Here is a 17,717-nt window from a genome sequence, read left to right on the forward strand (position 1 = left end):
TTCATTAAACCTATACCCCCGGACTTTAGTCATTTTTTTTATTTGTTGTTTCTCTGCAGAATATTTTGTATATCTCTAACTTGTCAGAAGGGTGGGACAAATGTTAGCAATAATCAAAATGGATTGAAAGCTTTATTTAAATATATTTGTACCCTGATAGGTATGTTTTTCTTTTACCGAAAAACAGAAATGTATTATAAGTTGTTCCCAGACTGTTGTGTCACTTTGGTATATTAAACTGTGAAGTATACACCATGATTAAACTCTGGGTGAAATGTAGATTTAGCTTGCATGTACGGCTTTTTTTTTTTGTGTTTTTTGTTTTGTTTTTCGTTGTTTTTTTTTTTTTCCCCCCTTTCTCTTCTTCTCAGGGCTTTGCAATTTGAATTTCCTCTATTGTTGTTTTATTTTTATTTTGTCATATCTGAGTTTAAAAATGAATTGATAAATATATTTAATAGTTAGGTAATGGAATCACTACAATAAGCACTTGACTGTGAATGCAATAATAGCCCTGTCACATAGATAGCTATCTTTTTATATAGCTTGGGCTACACAACAGTCGTAATTCCAGCTTCACAATGATTCTTGTTTTCTTCCTTTCTTTGTCAGCACGAACAACATTACTGTTGGTGAATACACCCCATTATTGTAAGCAGAAACTACAATAAAAATGTAGATTCATATTTTTCTAAAGGGAAATAAACTGCTGCTATGCATTATATTCAAGACTGGTCTATGCCACATGAACAGAGAATCACTTTTGTTTTGGTACTTGTATTCCTTCTTTTTATTCAGCTGTACAGTACTTCCAAAATCAAAATAAAAAGCTGTTCTGTATCAAACAATCTAAGCAATAAAATGTTATATTTAAAAGGAAAAAAAGATGGCTGATGTTGCTTTGTGTAAAGTTCTGTGTCCATTTGCACACACATTGCACATGTAATGTGGGAGTCATAGAAGAAACGTATAACATGCAAACTGGGAGATGCATTTCCCAAACCAAGTTAACCGCACACCTAGGAGACGTGTTCTTGTATAGTCTTTTAGATAAACTTTATCTGTAACTATATTAGTGCCTCACTTTTTTTTGTATGTGTCCCTTTTAGTAATAGTGTGACATTAAGCCTGGGTTCACACATATGCAAACACAGACATCGCATGTGATTCGCACCTCATTGCGGTGCTGATCACATGCGCACTGCCTGTGCAATGCGAGTTCAGCCATACAGTTGTATGGCTAAACTCACATTGGATTCACAAAAAAAGAAAGGTGCAGGATCCTTTTTTTTTTTTTTTTATTCCCCGCACTGGAGTCTGATCACATGGGTGTTCACACCCATGCGATCCGATTCTGGGCCGAATTCACAGTTCACGTTGCGATCTGTGAACCAATCTGGGGGTGTCATTAACTTTGTATTGACACCCCCAGCGGTTCGCAGAGGGCAGTGTGATCTGCCTGCGGGGGAGATGCGATGCGGGAACCAGCACTGGAATCGCGCTGGTTCCCCCATCACATATGTGTGAACCCAGGCTAAGGCCTCATACACAATGGAAATTTTGCAGCTGCTTGTAGGGGCGTCAGGTGTTTTTTTTTTTTTTTGTTTTTTTTGTTCCTGCCTTTAAACCCCCTGAATGTTAGTTTATTAGTGTCCATGCACACATAGGGGTGGATTTACTAAAACTGGAGAGTGCAAAATGTGGTGCAGTTGTGCATGGTAGCCAATCCACTTCTAACTTCAGCTTGTTCTATTAAGCTTTGGGGGGGGGGGGGGGGGGGGACTGGAAGCTGATTCGTTTTTATGCAGAGCTGCACCAGATTTTGCACTCTAGTTTTAGTAATTCAACCCCATAGGCTTTTAGTAGCATTTAAAGGCAGGGAAAAAAAAGTGCGTCCAGAAGCGGCAGAGTTTTGGCAGAAAAAAAACGCCTGATACTGCTAAATGCTAGGCACATTTAGTCCTTGAGTGTTAAATCATTTCAGTGGCCAATTTTGTTTCTGCCAAAATGCTGCTGCCAGGAGGAAAGGCTTTTAGGAGAGTCCTGTGTGCACAAGGCCTAACCCATGATGGGCAGAGGACGATCCACATTTAGGAACCCAGTATAAAACCATATGCAAATAAAAATATATTTGGTTCAGTCATGTATTCAAATGTTAATGCAAAATGCACAGCATGTTAACACACTGCCATATTGTATTCTGAAATTCTGCTTTTACGACTGTTTAAAATCTGTCTTTATTTTATCTTTTCAAAATCCCTCTATGCAGCAGAAATCAGATGGAAGAATATATGGTTTGAGCAACTCAGGCTCTATTGGATTGCACAATGCTGTCAGTGTAACGAGTACTAGGAGGAAGAGGAGGTTAGCAGAAAAAGGAACCATGGTGGTACAATAATGGCCACTTACAGTGCAATGAGCATGCAGTTGACATAGGGAAGTAGGCAGAAGCATATGACTTCCTTTCCTAGTGACCACACATGAAGTGAAGGAAATCTTCTTAGTGGGTATACACAGACAGCAGTAATAACCTGATAGAGGCTCTAACCCTTCCTGCTTTCTATCCAAAACTTTAAAACAAAATTGTCTTTTGTCTAAAAGCTGACCACACACCAATTTAGATTTAAAAGAAAAGTTTGGGGAAAAAAATTCCTTAAGAATTATACTTACCTAGGTGGATGAAGCATTAGTCCAATGCTGCATCTGTCTCCCGCTGGCACAAAGACTGAGAACCGAGCAATCCAACACCGCCGATCGCTCGGTTCTTACTGTTCCGTGAGCAGAGTCACCGGCTCTCTGCTCTGTCCTCCCTGGAGCGCTGTGTTTTAGAGGGGGTGGGAGCGGCTGGCTCAGGCTCTCAGCGGCACTCACTGAGAGGCTGAGCCAAGTGCCAGCCAAGGCTCCTGGGTGGATCCTGAGCATATGGTCACAATCTTCCCCCACCGTGGACCAGCTCTGTCACATCAGCCGACAGCAGGCTTCAGCCTGGTGTCTGCTGAAAATGTGTCACAGGAGTGCATCCTATGATCCACAGGAGAAATACAACCAAACTAGCTTTGGCTGTACTTTTCCTTAAAGTCAGATTTGGTTTGTTAGTGCAGCAACATTTACAAGTAATTATGTAGTGTTAATACCTATATAATGCAGAACAAATTAAAGGCTAAGTTCACCTTTTCCATAAAATAGCCTATGCAGTGAAGGGGCCCCATGAGATATTACAAAACTGCAGCTTTGTAAAATATTCATTCATTTTATTGGCATACCTGTATTCTATTGCCTTCCCTCCCAGAAGCCTATCCGAAAAATGAACAATCCCCGTATCCTGCCTTGTTGCTAGATGTGAAAACCGCTGGACTCTTACTCCCAGCATAACAGGAGCAAAAACCCAGTTTTTGCATCCTAGCAACAGGGCAGGACTTGAGAATTACTAACTCTGAGTTTTTCAGCAAGATATCCAGGGGGTTCCAAATGGCCTACAGGTATGACAATGCAGGGTAGACTAGGGAAGTGGCTGCCAAAAAACTACTGCAGGCAATGTTGGGAGAACAGTGACGAAAGCTAAAATGGACTTTGGGGAAATAGTACAATACAGGGATGCACAGAGTGCTTAGAGCAGCAGATTGCACTGCCACGGTTTCATGTTATATGATGATTAATATGGGAAAAATACAAGAACATACATGTAATCCATAGCTGACTTTTTACCTTTAGATCCCTGTTAAACCAAACTTTAATCCTGGCATCCTAAAGCCTTGTACACACGATCGGATTGTTGGCTAACCGCGTCAGACTTTTGTCCGAAGGGCATGTGCCAGGAACTTGTCTTGCATACTAATGGTACACATTTGTCGGCCAACAAACACGAACGTAGTGACGTACTATGTGGAATTTCAGCTCTTGAGCGCCACCATTTGGGCACCTTCTGCTAATGTCGTGTTTGGTGAGCATTGATTCCGAGCATGCGTGTTTGTACTTTGGACTTTTGTGTGATGGACACACGATACGAAAATCTGACAACAAACCGTTGTCTGCCGAAAATTTACTAGCCTGCCATCCAACATTTGTTGACGGAAAATTGGACAACTATTGTCTGAAGGAGCGTACTAACGGTCGGATTTTAGGCAAACAGTCTGTCATCACACAATTCCCTGCCGAAAATCTGATCGTGTGTACAAGGCTTTAGCCAATTTTCATCATTTCCTCCCTTCAGGAGACACAGCTAAAGCACGCTGCCACAAAAGCCTGTTATCCCTCATTGTACTGGCTGGGCTTGCTGCGACATGGTAGTGTCACAGACTACTTGATCCCAACCACCACTGCCCCATCCTGTCCACTATTGACTAATCTTTTGGGCACTCCCCACACGATTCAGACTCAATTAGTGCTAATCAGAACCTTGGGATTACAATTTGCAAAAAGTATGGAGGAAAGCAAGATTTGAGGCATGTTAAGAGGGTGTATTCTTTAGATAGACATCGAGCCTTTAGTTGTAGTTTTAACTTTTTCCTGTTAGTCATGGAATACAATGATGAAACATCATGTCTGCAGATTCCAATCACAGTGATCATATGACAAGGCTGTGTGTGTACATTGTACAAATTCAGACAGCAGAGGGCAGCAGATCCCTACAGTAGTAATAATAACCACCAGGATACTTTATATGACAGAATTGCCAGTGCTCCGTCACACAGCTATTTTATACCATAACTTTTTTAGACCCTATTTTGGAGAATTGCAGACCTCGGTGGTCTTAAAAGGGTCTTAGCTGAGAAGACACTCTAGGTTTTTTTTGTTTTTTTTTTGGAGTGAAAAATACAGAATTTTACATGCATTGTTATTTTAAGAGTGGCCAAGTTGTAGAAGTTCTGTGGGCAAAATCTACACAGGCAGCTAAAGAAATGCTCCTATAAACTAAGGGTGATCTGTAAATAGCAATGATATCAAAAAGTTCTCCTGTGCATGTGACAACCGTTATTCTAGACTGGAGACATTACAGTTTATTTTACATCAACAGCCTCCATAATGGGGTCCCCCTTCACCATCCGGGCCCATAGCGGTTGTTTGGCTCTAGTTACACAACTGCTCCCTGTTCTTGATGGAGAGGAAGCCCTGAGTACTAAAAATGTATCATCTCCCGCTTCATCAATTGTGTGGATCTGTGCTTTGTTCACCTCTCCTGTTGCTTATTGAATACCCCCCTCCCCAAATCATCAGATTACCAGTCATAGGGGGGCACCTCTAACATGTGGAAGCATAGCCCAGTCTCTGCCAAGAGAATTTCTTCACACAGAGACACCATGCAGGACACGGTATGGTAAGTCAGTATTAGGGAAAAGATTGGCAGCAGTGAGCCTACAGATAGTACTGTGACTGGTGCTTTGCTCTCTGCTTGTCTTTTTGAGCACAGCCTCCATAGTTCAAGCAGAGAAGGAGGTTCTGGCATTAGGGTAGTTAATCTAAAACAGATTCTTTACAGTAATATTTTAGCTACCAATAGTCATTAGGTCATTTTTTTAGGGACCCCAAAATCTGTCATATTATTAGAGCCCCCCCAAAAATAGGTTGCTATACAGATTTGAACAATAATGGACATGTCTAAGGACAATTTAGTACTCTGGGTAAATCCCACATTAATTGAACGTTGTCATACTTCAATACATTTTACTCTACCCTATAACTTCTCCCTGTGTTTTCTTACACTTTAAAGGGGCATATTTTAAAAACAGTGAAGGTGACTTTCATCAAACATTCACTGTTTCAGTCATTTAAAACACATGCACCTTGAATACTCACCTACAGCGAATGCCATATTAATTGCTTTATATATAGTAGTATCTCACAAAAATGAGTACACCCCTTACATTTTTGTAAATATTTTATATCTTTTTGTGTGACAACACTGAAGAAATGACACTTTGCTACAATGTCAAGTAATGAGTATACAGCTTGTATAACAGTGTACATTTGCTGTCCCCTCAAAATAACTCCACACAAAGCCATTAATGTCTAAACCACTGGCAACAAAAGTGAGTACACCCCTATGTGAAAATGTCCACATTGGGCCCAATTAGCCATTTTCCCTCCCCGATGTCATGTGACTTCGTTTTACAAGGTCTCAGGTGTGAATGGGGAGCAGGTGTGTTCAATTTGGTGTTATCGCTCTCACTCTCTCATACTGGTCACTGGACGTTGAACATGGCACCTCATGGCAAAGAACTCTCTGAGGATCTGAAAAAAAGAATTGTTGCTCTACGTAAAGATGGCCTAGGCCAGTGATGGTGAACCTTGGCACCCCAGATGTTTTGGAACTACATTTCCCATGATGCTCATGCACTCTGCAGTGTAGTTGAGCATCATGGGAAATGTAGTTCCAAAACATCTGGGGTGCCAAGGTTCGCCATCACTGGCCTAGGCTATAAGAAGATTGCCAAGACCCTGAAACTGAGCTGCAGCACGGTGGCCAAGACCATACAGCGGTTTAACAGGACAGGTTCCACTCAGAACAGTCCTCACCATGGTCAACCAAAGAAGTTGAGTGCACATGCTCAGTGTCATATCCAGAGGTTGTCTTTGGGAAATAGACGTATGAGTGCTGCCAGCATTGCTGCAGAGGTTGTAGGGTTGGGGGCAGCCTGTCAGTGCTCAGACCATACGCTGCACGCTGCATCAAATTGGTCTGGCTGTCATGGCTGTCGTCCCAGAAGGAAGCCTCTTATAAAGATGATGCACAAGAAAGCCCGCAAACAGTTTGCTGAACACAAGCAGACTAAGGACATGGATTACTGGAACCAAGTCCTGTGGTCTGATGAGACAAGATAAACCTATTTGGTTTAGATGGTGTCAAGGGTGTGTGGCGGCAACCAGGTGAGAAGTACAAAGACAAGTGTGTCTTGCCTACAGTCAAGCATGGTGGTGGGAGTGTCATGATCTGGGGCTGCATGAGTGCTGCCGGCACTGGCGAGCTACAGTTCATTGAGGGAACCATGAATGCCAACATGTACTGTGACATACTGAAGCAGAGCATGATCCCCTCCCTTCAGAGACTGGGCCACAGGACAGTATTCCAACATGATAATGACCCCAAACACACCTCCAAGATGACCACTGCCTTGCTAAAGAAGCTGAGGATAAAGATGATGGACTGGCCAAATATGTCTCCAGACCTAAACCCTATTGAGCATCTGTGGGGTATCTTCAAATGGAAGGTGGAGGAGCACAAGGTCTCTAACATCCACCAGCTCTGTGATGTCATCATGGAGGAGTGAAAGAGGACTCCAGTGGCAATCTGTGAAGCTCTGGTGAACTTCATGCCCAAGAGGGTTAAGGCAGTGCTAAAAAATAATGGTGGCCACACAAAATATTGACACTTTGGGCCCAATTTGGAGATTTTCATTTAGGGGTGTACTCACTTTTGTTGCCAGCGGTTTAGACATTAATGGCTGTGTGCTGAGTTGTTTTGAGGGGACAGCAAATACACACTGTTATACAAGCTGTACACTCACTACTTTACATTGTAGCAAAGTTTAATTTCTTCAGTGTTGTCACATGAAAAGATATAATAAAATATTTACAAAAATGTGAGAGGTCTACTCACTTTTGTGAGATACTGTATATGCCACTAGGTAGGTCTATGGTTATCCAGAAATCTACTGTATGTTATCTTTTTCATCAATGTGCTGAAGTTTTGCATTAGAACACCAGATGGTGCTATAATACTTGTTTTGACAGTTGTAACCTGCTCTAGCCAGTAGTAGTCACAAGTAACTAAACCTATTCTGTAGTTCAGTTCAATGTGTCATTTAAATACTACTGGCTATGCCATGACCTTGATAAATGAGAACCTGATCTTTTGGTTCTTTGAAGGATAACCATTTAAAATGCTGTGAAGATGAGGTAGTGTTTGTCAATAGTCTGGAATATTATTTTTTTATTTAATAGCAGTACAAAAATATCAGAACTTACCCTTTTAACACTTTTTTTTTTTTACTATAAATCAGTTTACCACTTTTAAAAGAAATAGGAACCACCTAATAGAAATGGTCATGGTAGCTTCTGAGGCAGCCTATTCCACATGACAGAGTTACATTTTTATGTTTAAAGTAAAAAAAAAAAAAAGTTTAATTAGATGCAATGATGAAAGACATAAGGGCTGTTTATCAAGCAAATTAGCAACATAATTAACCACTTGAAGACAGGCATGTTAAACCCCCTTCTGGTCCAAACTCTGGTAATGTTAGACCAAGTTATAAAACGCTGTGCTATCAAAATGATAACTATAAATATATAATTAATAAAGTGGTATTGTGCTCTCTCGTGACATGTATAAAATGTCCAAAATACTATACACTAATGTGCAATAAACTTCAATAAATAAATGAACTAATAAGAGTGCTTCAATAAGCCTGTGAAAAATATATATAAATATTCCAAAATATTTGTGCAATATTCAAACAAATAATAAATAAATATTTCAAGAAAAAAATCATCCATGTGATTCAGTGTTGCATCCATGCAATGCAGTGCTGTATCTCTGTAATTCAGTGATAGTGCAATGTTCAAACAATATTAGATAAAAAATTCAAAAGAAATATCATCCATGCGATTCAGTGCTACATCCATGTAATTCAGTGTTGCATCTGTGCGGTTCAGTGCTGTGTAGCTTAGTGCTATGATCAAATTAACAGTCCATACACATTCCAAAATCCATCCATGTGTTTCAGTGAACACAAACTAGAGTGCTGTGTGCTCATATAAGTGCTCCCCCCCAGGTGATAGCCCCTCACCTTAGGGCGTGTGACCTTGCGATTAAGCTTGGTCAAAATGCATCTTAGAACCTCTGTGGGTTTGGTATTGTATGCTGGATCCTGGATAGGTTACACTTGTGCCTCTGTTCCTCACAGCAGTACAGTTTATACCTCGGTATATCAATATAAAGAGAACTTCATGCTGCAGTATGTATTACCTTTATGGAAAATCACAATAAAAATCCACAATGGGTACTCACAATGTCAAGGCGCTTACAGTGCGCCAATCTAAAACAGCGGTAACGATCGGGAGACGGCGGCCGGTAATGGGGTGGCATACTGATCGTTCTCAACAGGGGAATACTGTGGCGGAGACCAGGCAAAATCACATTTCCTCAGATAGATTACAGCTTTAATACAACCATCTCAGTCCAGGCCCCTAAAACACCATGCCTCTTCTCCTACTGTAAGGTAAACCAGACCTCCACCACTAAAAGGCCAGTCCGGATGCCTGCTCATGCTCGTACACATTGCACTCGTGCTAATATTCATAAGCAAAGGACCAACATAATGCCTGCACTGCCCGTTAATCACGCACAGGGTATATGCGCGTGCGCACATCTGTGCGCGAAAGCGTGTGCGCGCGCGTGCACACACCAATTAGCACTTGGTGCCTATTTAAGCTGCTCTGTCACTGTAAACAGTGCTGGATGATCTTCAGCTCCTTCCTGACCAGCCAAGACCTGATCTGCTGTTTCTGTTTGTTGGTGTATGACCCGGCTCGCCTTTGGACTTCGCCTCTGCTTACTCTGTTACTTGGTATCCTGACTTTGGCTTGTTTATTGGACTTGATCTGCCTTCTGACTTGGTACCATATTGCCCAGCTGTTACCCGACCTTGGCCTGGCTTCTGGACTTGCTTTGCCTGCTGATTCGGTACCCTGCTGCCTGGTTGTTGCTAATTACTACTCTTCTCCTGGTTCTGCTCTTGTCCATGCTCTGGTGCCAAGCTGCTTCTACTTCCTGCTCCAAGGACCGTGACTGCCAGCTCTACCCACCTACAGAGGGGACATCACCAGCCAGGTACCCGGCACTTGTGCCACTCCTTGCCTTTACACTTTCTGTTCCCACCTTCAGGAGTGTAGGCGGGAAGGAGCAAAGGAGGCCTCCATCACATTCCAGTCTCCACCAGGTACGTGATAGTATTATCCAGCCATGATTGAGACTGGAGGAGGCACTATGCCAGCAAATCACAACCTTAATACAAGCGGTGACCGGGCTCCAGGAGGCCTATGTCCAGCTTGAAAGTCGTTTACCCTCTGCATCTCAAAATTCTTTATCTGGGGAATCCGCTTCTGCTCCTGCACCCACAGTAGTAGTTCCTCTCCTGGAGCCTTGAGTTCCTATCCCGGAGTGCTTTTCAGGGAATCGCTACAAGTTTCGAACTTTTCGCAATCCCTGCCAGCTGTATTTCGAGTTACAACCACGGACTTTCTCCCTTGAGTTCACCAGGGTGGGTTTTGTCATTTCCCTCCTGCGGGAGGAACCACAGATATGGGCCCATCACCTTTGTGAACAGACTAGTCCGGTCCTTGCATCAAGTACTGATGCTCTCTCTGCAGCTACCGGGAAGGAGCATCCAAACCCAAGCTATTATCGATTCTGGAGCCTGCAGTTGTTTTATGGACTACACCTTTGCTAAACAACATCAAGTCCCCCTGCAAACTAAGACGCAGCGTTTAAAGGTTAATCTGGTGGATGGCTCAAATCTCAAGTCTGGACCTGTCACGCAAGAAACTTGTCCCCCACTGGCAGTAACCTCTTTGGGTCATTTTGAATACCTAAACCTGGATATTATCCCATCTCCCTTGTTTCCCATCATTCTGGGGATTCCATGGTTGCAGGCACACAACCCCCAAATAAACTGGGAATCGGGAACTGTGTCTTTTCCTACCACCTACTGCCAGCAGCACTGTTTTCCCCAAGTGGTCACCACCACAGCACCCCTAATGGAACTACAACCAGAGACTTCAGTTTCCCATCATGTCCCACCTGCTTACCATGATTTCTTAGATGTTTTTGATAAGAAGAAGGCTGAGACTTTGCTGCCCCACCGGCCATACGATTGCCCAATCAAATTGCTACCCGGGGCCGAGATCCCATTTGGACGTATTTTTCCTTTATCAGAACTTGAGCTGGAGGCGTTGCGTCTATACATTGATGAGAACCTGGAAAGGGGATTTTTTGTTGAAAAAAAAGATCACACTTTGAGACCTTGTGTGGACTACAGAGAAATAAACAAAATAACCATTAAGAACAGATACCCTCTTCCACTTGTTCCAGAACTTTTCCAGCACTTCAGAGCAGCAAAAGTATTCACGAAACTTGACCTACGGGGTGCATGTAACCTGGTAAGAATTCGGAAAGGGGATGAATGGAAAACAGCCTTCCGTACCCATTTTTGCACTTTGAATATTTAGTTATGTCTTTTGGACTATGTAATGCCCCAGCTACTTTTCAGCATCTTGTCAACAATGTTTTTAGAGACTTTCTCGACCTCTTCATGATCGTGTATTTAGACGATATACTCATATTCGCCCCTTCCATAGAGGAACAACGGCTGCAAGTTAAAAAGGTCCTCAACCGTCTCCGGAAACACCAGTTATACGCAAAGGCAGAAAAATGCGAGTTTGAAAAAGAAACGATCCAGTTCCTGGGGCTTATTATCTCAACATCAGGCATTGCAATGGATCCACAAAAAGTTAATGCCATCCTTGAGTGGCCGGTGCCAACTGATCAAAAGGGAACCCAGAGATTTATTGGATTCGCTAACTTTTATCGTAAATTTATAAAAAACTTTTCAGCTATCATCGGCCCCATCACTCAGCTTACTAAGCAGAACACTCGATTTCAGTGGACTCCAGCAGCGCAACTTCCCTTTGATAAATTGAAAACTCTCTTTACATCAGCACCAATTTTACAACATCCTGACCCTGGATTACCCCATGTTCTTGAGGTGGATGCTTCTGAGAATGCAGTGGGCACCATCTTATCCCAACCACAAGCCACTAAATCTCTCCTGCACCCCTTGGCCTTCTTCTCTAGTAAACTCAGCTCTTCAGAGAAAAATTATGATGTGGGAGATCGTGAGTTACTTGCCATCAAGGCCGCTCTGGAGGAATGGCATTATCTGCTTGAGGGAGCAACTCACCCAATCCTTATTTTTACTGACCACAAAAATTTGGAATACCTCCATACAGCCAGATGCCTAAAGCCTCGTCAGGCCAGGTGGGCCTTGTTTTTCTCACGATTTACATTCAATATAACCTAGAGACCAGGCTCTAAGAATGGAAAACCTGACACCTTGTCACGTATGTTTCCGGAAGAAAAGGAAGTTACTCAACCCGATACCATCCTATCTCCACAAAATTTTCTGTTGTTGCAAGGAGATAATTTAGTGTCACAGCTTAAACAAGCTTCTAGGGAGGAGGGGCCACCGCAGGACTTCCAGTTGCAAGAACGGGATGGATTGTTCTTGCATGAGCAAAGAGTTTTTGTACCCTTAAGTTTGCTCCAGTCAACCTTAAATCTATGCGACGACCACCCCTTGGCAGGGCAATTTGGGATCCATAAGACTTTGGAGCTGTTACAACGATCCTTCTGGTGGCCCGGCCTGAGACTTGATTGTCAGAATTATGTGAGGAGCTGTGAGATTTGTATCCGGAGCAAGGGAGACAAGACCAAAGCTTGGGGTTTGTTAAGGCCCTTGCCCATTCCTAGCAAGCCTTGGGAGATGATTAACATGGACTTCATTGTCGAGCTCCCACCTTCTGAAAGTTTTACCACTATTTTCGTGATAGTTGATAGGCTATCCAAAATGGCACACTTTATACCAATGACTGGAATACCATCTGCTTTAGAGACTGTACAAGTCTTTATTAACCACTTAAGGACTAGCCTCGTTTTGGATTTTAGGTGTTTACATGTTTAAAACAGGTTTTTTTTGCTAGAAAATTACTTAGAAAAAAATCAATATATAATGTTTGAGGGTTCTAACACCCTAGAGAATAAAATGGCAGTCATTGTAATACTTTTTTTCGCACCGTATTTGCGCAGCGGTCTTATAAGCGCACTTTTTTTGGAAAAAATTCACTTTTTTGAATAAAAAAATAAGACAACAGTAAAGTTAGCCCAATTTTTTTATATTGTGAAATATAATGTTATGCCAAGTAAATTGATACCCAACATGTCACGCTTCAAAATTGCGCCCGCTCGTGGAATGGCGTCAAACTTTTACCCTTAAAAATCTCCATAGGCGACGTTTAAAAAATTCTACAGTTTGCATGTTTTGCGTTACAGAGGAGGTCTAGTGCTAGAGTTATTGTGCTCACTCTACCGGTCGCGGCGATACCTCACATGTGTGGTTTGACCACCGTTTTCATATGCGGGCGCTACTCACGTATGCGCTCGGTTCTGCGCGGTTCTGCGCGCGAGCTTGTCGGGACAGGGCGCTTTAAAAAAAAACTGTTTTTTTCTTATTTATTTTACTTTTATTTTATTTTATTTTTCACTGTTTTAAAAATAAAATTGGATCACTATTATTCCTATTACAAGGAATGTAAACATCCCCACATCATGACAGGTCCTCTTAAATATGAGATCTGGGGTCAAAAAGACCTCAGATCTCATATTTGGACTTAAATGCAATTAAAAAAAATAAAAAATAAAAAATGTCATTTGAAAAAATGACATTGAAAAAATGCGCCTCTAAGAGGCATGGGCGGAAGTGACGTTATGACGTTGCTTCCGCCCTACAGTGTCATGGAGACGGGTGGGGGCCATCTTACCCTCACTTACCCAGCCACTGACAGGACGCGATCGCCTCCGCCGCTACCGATGGCTCCGGTAAGCAGTGGAGGGCACCGGATCGTAGAGGGGGGGCCTCTCCCGCCACCGATAAAAGTGATCTCGTTGCGAATCCACCGCAGGGACCACTTTTATCTGAAAGCCGACCGCCGCACGAAAACGGGGATACCGAGGCTATGGCAGCTAGCTGCTGCCATAACAACGATATCCGTCCTCAAAGTTAGGACGTACATCGGCGTGCGGCGGTCGGCATGTGGTTAAGGAGATAGCTCGGTTGCATGGGGTTCCTCAAAGTATAACTTCTGACCGAGGAGTGCAGTTTACGTCCAAATTTTGGAAAGAACTTTGTAAAGCACTTAAAATTGAGTCATGGTTATCTTCAGCATATCATCCCCAGACGAATTGTCAGACAGAACGTACAAATCAGAATGCATAGAATGCTTTAAGATAAAAAAACCTTCTGCCTTTACAACTGCTTTAAGCAAAGCAGTGGTGTGAATCAGGCACATAAGGAGACAAGGCATTTTACCTTGTCATGCGGTGGGACTGTGGTCTAAAAGCTGCCCAATGCAGTCCCACTGCATATGGTGTGAACGTACCCTAAAGGGTAACTCCACTTTTGTGGCAACAAAAAATAACTAATAAAAAAAAATAATATAGCATATACAATTGCTATGCAAGCCATACTGTACTTGAATTTTTGAATAACCTTTCTTTTCAATTTTCAGTGCTGTAATTTTCTGTAAAATTCAATGCAATATGGCAATCTGGAGGTGTTCTGTACCCATTGGTTTAATGAATGTGCCCTGAAATGTAATTTCACAGAAGTCTGTAGTGAGATTGAAGTTTTGGTGAGATACTCCCCAAGGGTTAATGCCGACACTGCAACATTCCTCACTAAGAGTGCATCACCTGAAAAATAATGAAAAAGTCATTCTTGACAATCTTCTTCTAAAGGATTTATCTCCTTTCAATCGGAAAATGTCCACAAGTCATTACGGGTGCTCTAGACCTTCGGTTGGGTGATCATTTTCAACAAATCTGCTCTCCAGCTTTCCCTTCACCTGGAATATTGGGTCTGGTCCCAGACACGTCCATAGTAAAAGTCTTTCTACCTGCAGAGAAAGTTATTTTTCTAAGAGCACAAGCTTGAGAATTGAGATCCAAGAGACATTCCACATTAACATTCTCCATGAGATTTCTAGGCCTAATATTAGCCTCTTTCGAAGCAGGACCTTTCACCCAGTTCCATTCAAGAAGACAACTGTCCAACAAAATATCTTGTCAACATGGAAAAAGCAGACACCTCCTCTTGATTTGCCCATGCTTCTGTTCAGGCAAACAAGCACTTTCCTATGTTATTGGATCATCACCCCAGCCCAAACAGTGGGGAAGTCCTTTCTTTACTGTCACTGGAAAGTTGACAATAGATGTAAGTTTTACACGCTGTGCAGTAGTGTTCCAATCCTTAACAGTCCAAGGAGCATGATCATTGAGAAAATCCAAGCTCCCCATCAACATCTTGGAGCTCAGAGCAGTCAGGCTTTTCCGCAGCTCCAGCGGGCTTGGAGAGGGAAGGTTTTCCACAACCAGAAGGACATGCAGTAGATGATTGCATCTAAGAGGGGCACATGGATAAAAACCGCACAGTAAAAGATACAGTATGTACTGCAGAGTGAAGTGTGATTTTGTTTAGTGGGGTCTGAAACCTTTCCCATCAGTAGCTGCCTCAAGATATTCATAGAGGGCTTGCCAAATGGAAGCCTACCCAGAAGGGCATGCACAAAAAAAGCATCTTTCTGGCACAGGATCAGTTGCCCAGGCTTTAAGCCATAGAATTCTGCATATAGGGCAGCACAGTGGCTAAGCGGTTACGTCCAGGCTTTTTTATGTTGCTGGGCTCACCAGTGCATTCTTCTTTCCTCAGAATGTACCAAACTGTTGAATTGGCCACTCCTAATGTTCCTGCTATCTCTATGATGGATTTGTTTCATTTTTGAAGCCTGTTTCACTTGCATGGACATCTCATTTGAACGCATGATGTAGGTTTACAGCAATAGATTCCTAATGCAAATACCACACTTCGGACCTTTTACCTGCTTAATTGATGAAGAAATAACGGAGTAGCCCACACCTGGCCACAAAAGAGCTTTTTTTTTAAATGTATTTTATTACATTTCACATTATATAAAATACTTTTTTTAAATTCTCATTTTTTTTAAATATAGTTTTCCCCTATCCCTCCTCCCCTTCCCTATCCCACATTCCTGATTCAATTATCCAATTACTTTTGGTCCCTTGAAAAAGGGGGGAATGGCTGTTCTTAAGAGCTGTAATTCCTAAACCTTTCCTCCGATTTGGATGTACATACCCTCAAATTAAACCCGGAAGCGTGCACTTTCAGCCCATATCCATTGTATAGATTGAATATGTTTTGATAAATACCTGAAAAAAACCTAAAATTGTGCCTGTGTCCAAATATTTAGGGACCTAACTGTAAGTACCTAAAATAAATAAATATAAAGAAAGTAAAGACATTTTGGAGATCTGACCAATCAGATTTTCCATAGCAGCCATACACACAGAATATTAGGAAGCATGGTAAACATTGCAGCTGAGTAAAAATGTGGGTTGTCTATCTCAGGACAAAGTTCATCATTAATTATTATGGCCAAGTTAGCCATAGTTTGGGCAATTGCCAAGGTGACAGCGGCTGGCTGTAGAGCCAGTCCTGCTAGCATAAAGGAGATTCTTTAGTAGAGTCTCCAAGTGCCCATCAAGTGAGTCTAGGAGGGTGTATCCTCAATAGGGATTGTAGTGATAAACTTGCAAAATTGGCTACAAGTATCTTAAATTTGCATGCAAATACAATTGGGATTTTTGAGGCACAACAAATTGTTTAAAATCACCATATTTATAATTCATGTATGTAAAAGGATAACATATTTATACATTGCTTTATACCACATGTATCTACATCATCAATGTCATAATTGATTAGTTGGTCAGCCGATTAGTTGGTCTGCATACAGAATGCATTATTATTTTACATATCAGGAAATACAGTGCAGCACGCATAAAGCTCAGTACACTGTCCATACATGTCAATAAGTGCCTAAGACCTTGTGAATGTGTGAGGAGCAATGCCTCATGGGACATGTAGCCTGCTCAGGAAGTAAGTGGTTCTAAAGGCAAAAGGGTTTTTTTACCTTGTTATAGGGGCGCTCTATACTATACTATTATACTATTAAAGACCTTTCTGCAAAGTCGCCTTCCTAGTTGCCATCACTTCGGCCAAAGGGGGTCTCTGAGATAGGGTCCTTAGGCCATAAAGAACCATTTCTGACTTTCTTCCTGGACCGGATGGTCCTCATTCCTATGCTCGGCTCAAGCCCGAAAAGTTACATCATTGTTCCATGAGATCCAAGAAATTGTCTTACCTACATTCAGGGCCCCAGGCTCCATTGAGGTTCACCCTCTGGAGGTAGGGGAAATACTGTAGGAGTACCTGCAAGTTACTTCCTCCTTTAGACTTTCTCACTATCTGTTTATCCTGCACTCCGGCAATAACAAGGGAAGCAAGCTTCAACCAGATTGATCGTGGCCGGGATTGTCCAATCCATCCAGCAGGCTTATAGGGCTAAAGGGCTTGGCTCCTCCAGAGGTGGTGATGGCTCATTCCACCAGAGGTATGGCGGCTTCGTGGGCAGCAGCCCGGCATGCGGCTTCTGATGTCGTCTGCAAAGTGGCCTTGTGGGCCTCCATTAATACCTTTATGTCGCAATATTGCATAGAACCTGCTTTCTATCTTCTGTGAACTTTGGTTTAGGAATCCCGTCGGTTGACGGGTCAATTCAATCTTTTTTGTTCAAACATACCCAGCCGTGTGGTTTGGCTAATTATTTCCCACACATAGTCTGCCATGGAGTCTGTCAGGAAAACTGAAAATTTATTATCAAATACCGTAATTTTCCTTTCCTGATGGACTCCATGGCAGACGGAGTTCCCACCCATTAGTCAAGAGTTGGCTAGTTACGGAACGCGGTCTCTAGTGGTGAGCTTAAATTTATGGGAGTGGGGTCCTATAGCATTTTAGAGAAGGCAGGGT

The sequence above is a fragment of the Aquarana catesbeiana genome, linkage group LG05 (assembly GCF_042186555.1).
Source record: "Aquarana catesbeiana isolate 2022-GZ linkage group LG05, ASM4218655v1, whole genome shotgun sequence".
In the NCBI taxonomy this organism is placed as follows: domain Eukaryota; kingdom Metazoa; phylum Chordata; class Amphibia; order Anura; family Ranidae; genus Aquarana; species Aquarana catesbeiana.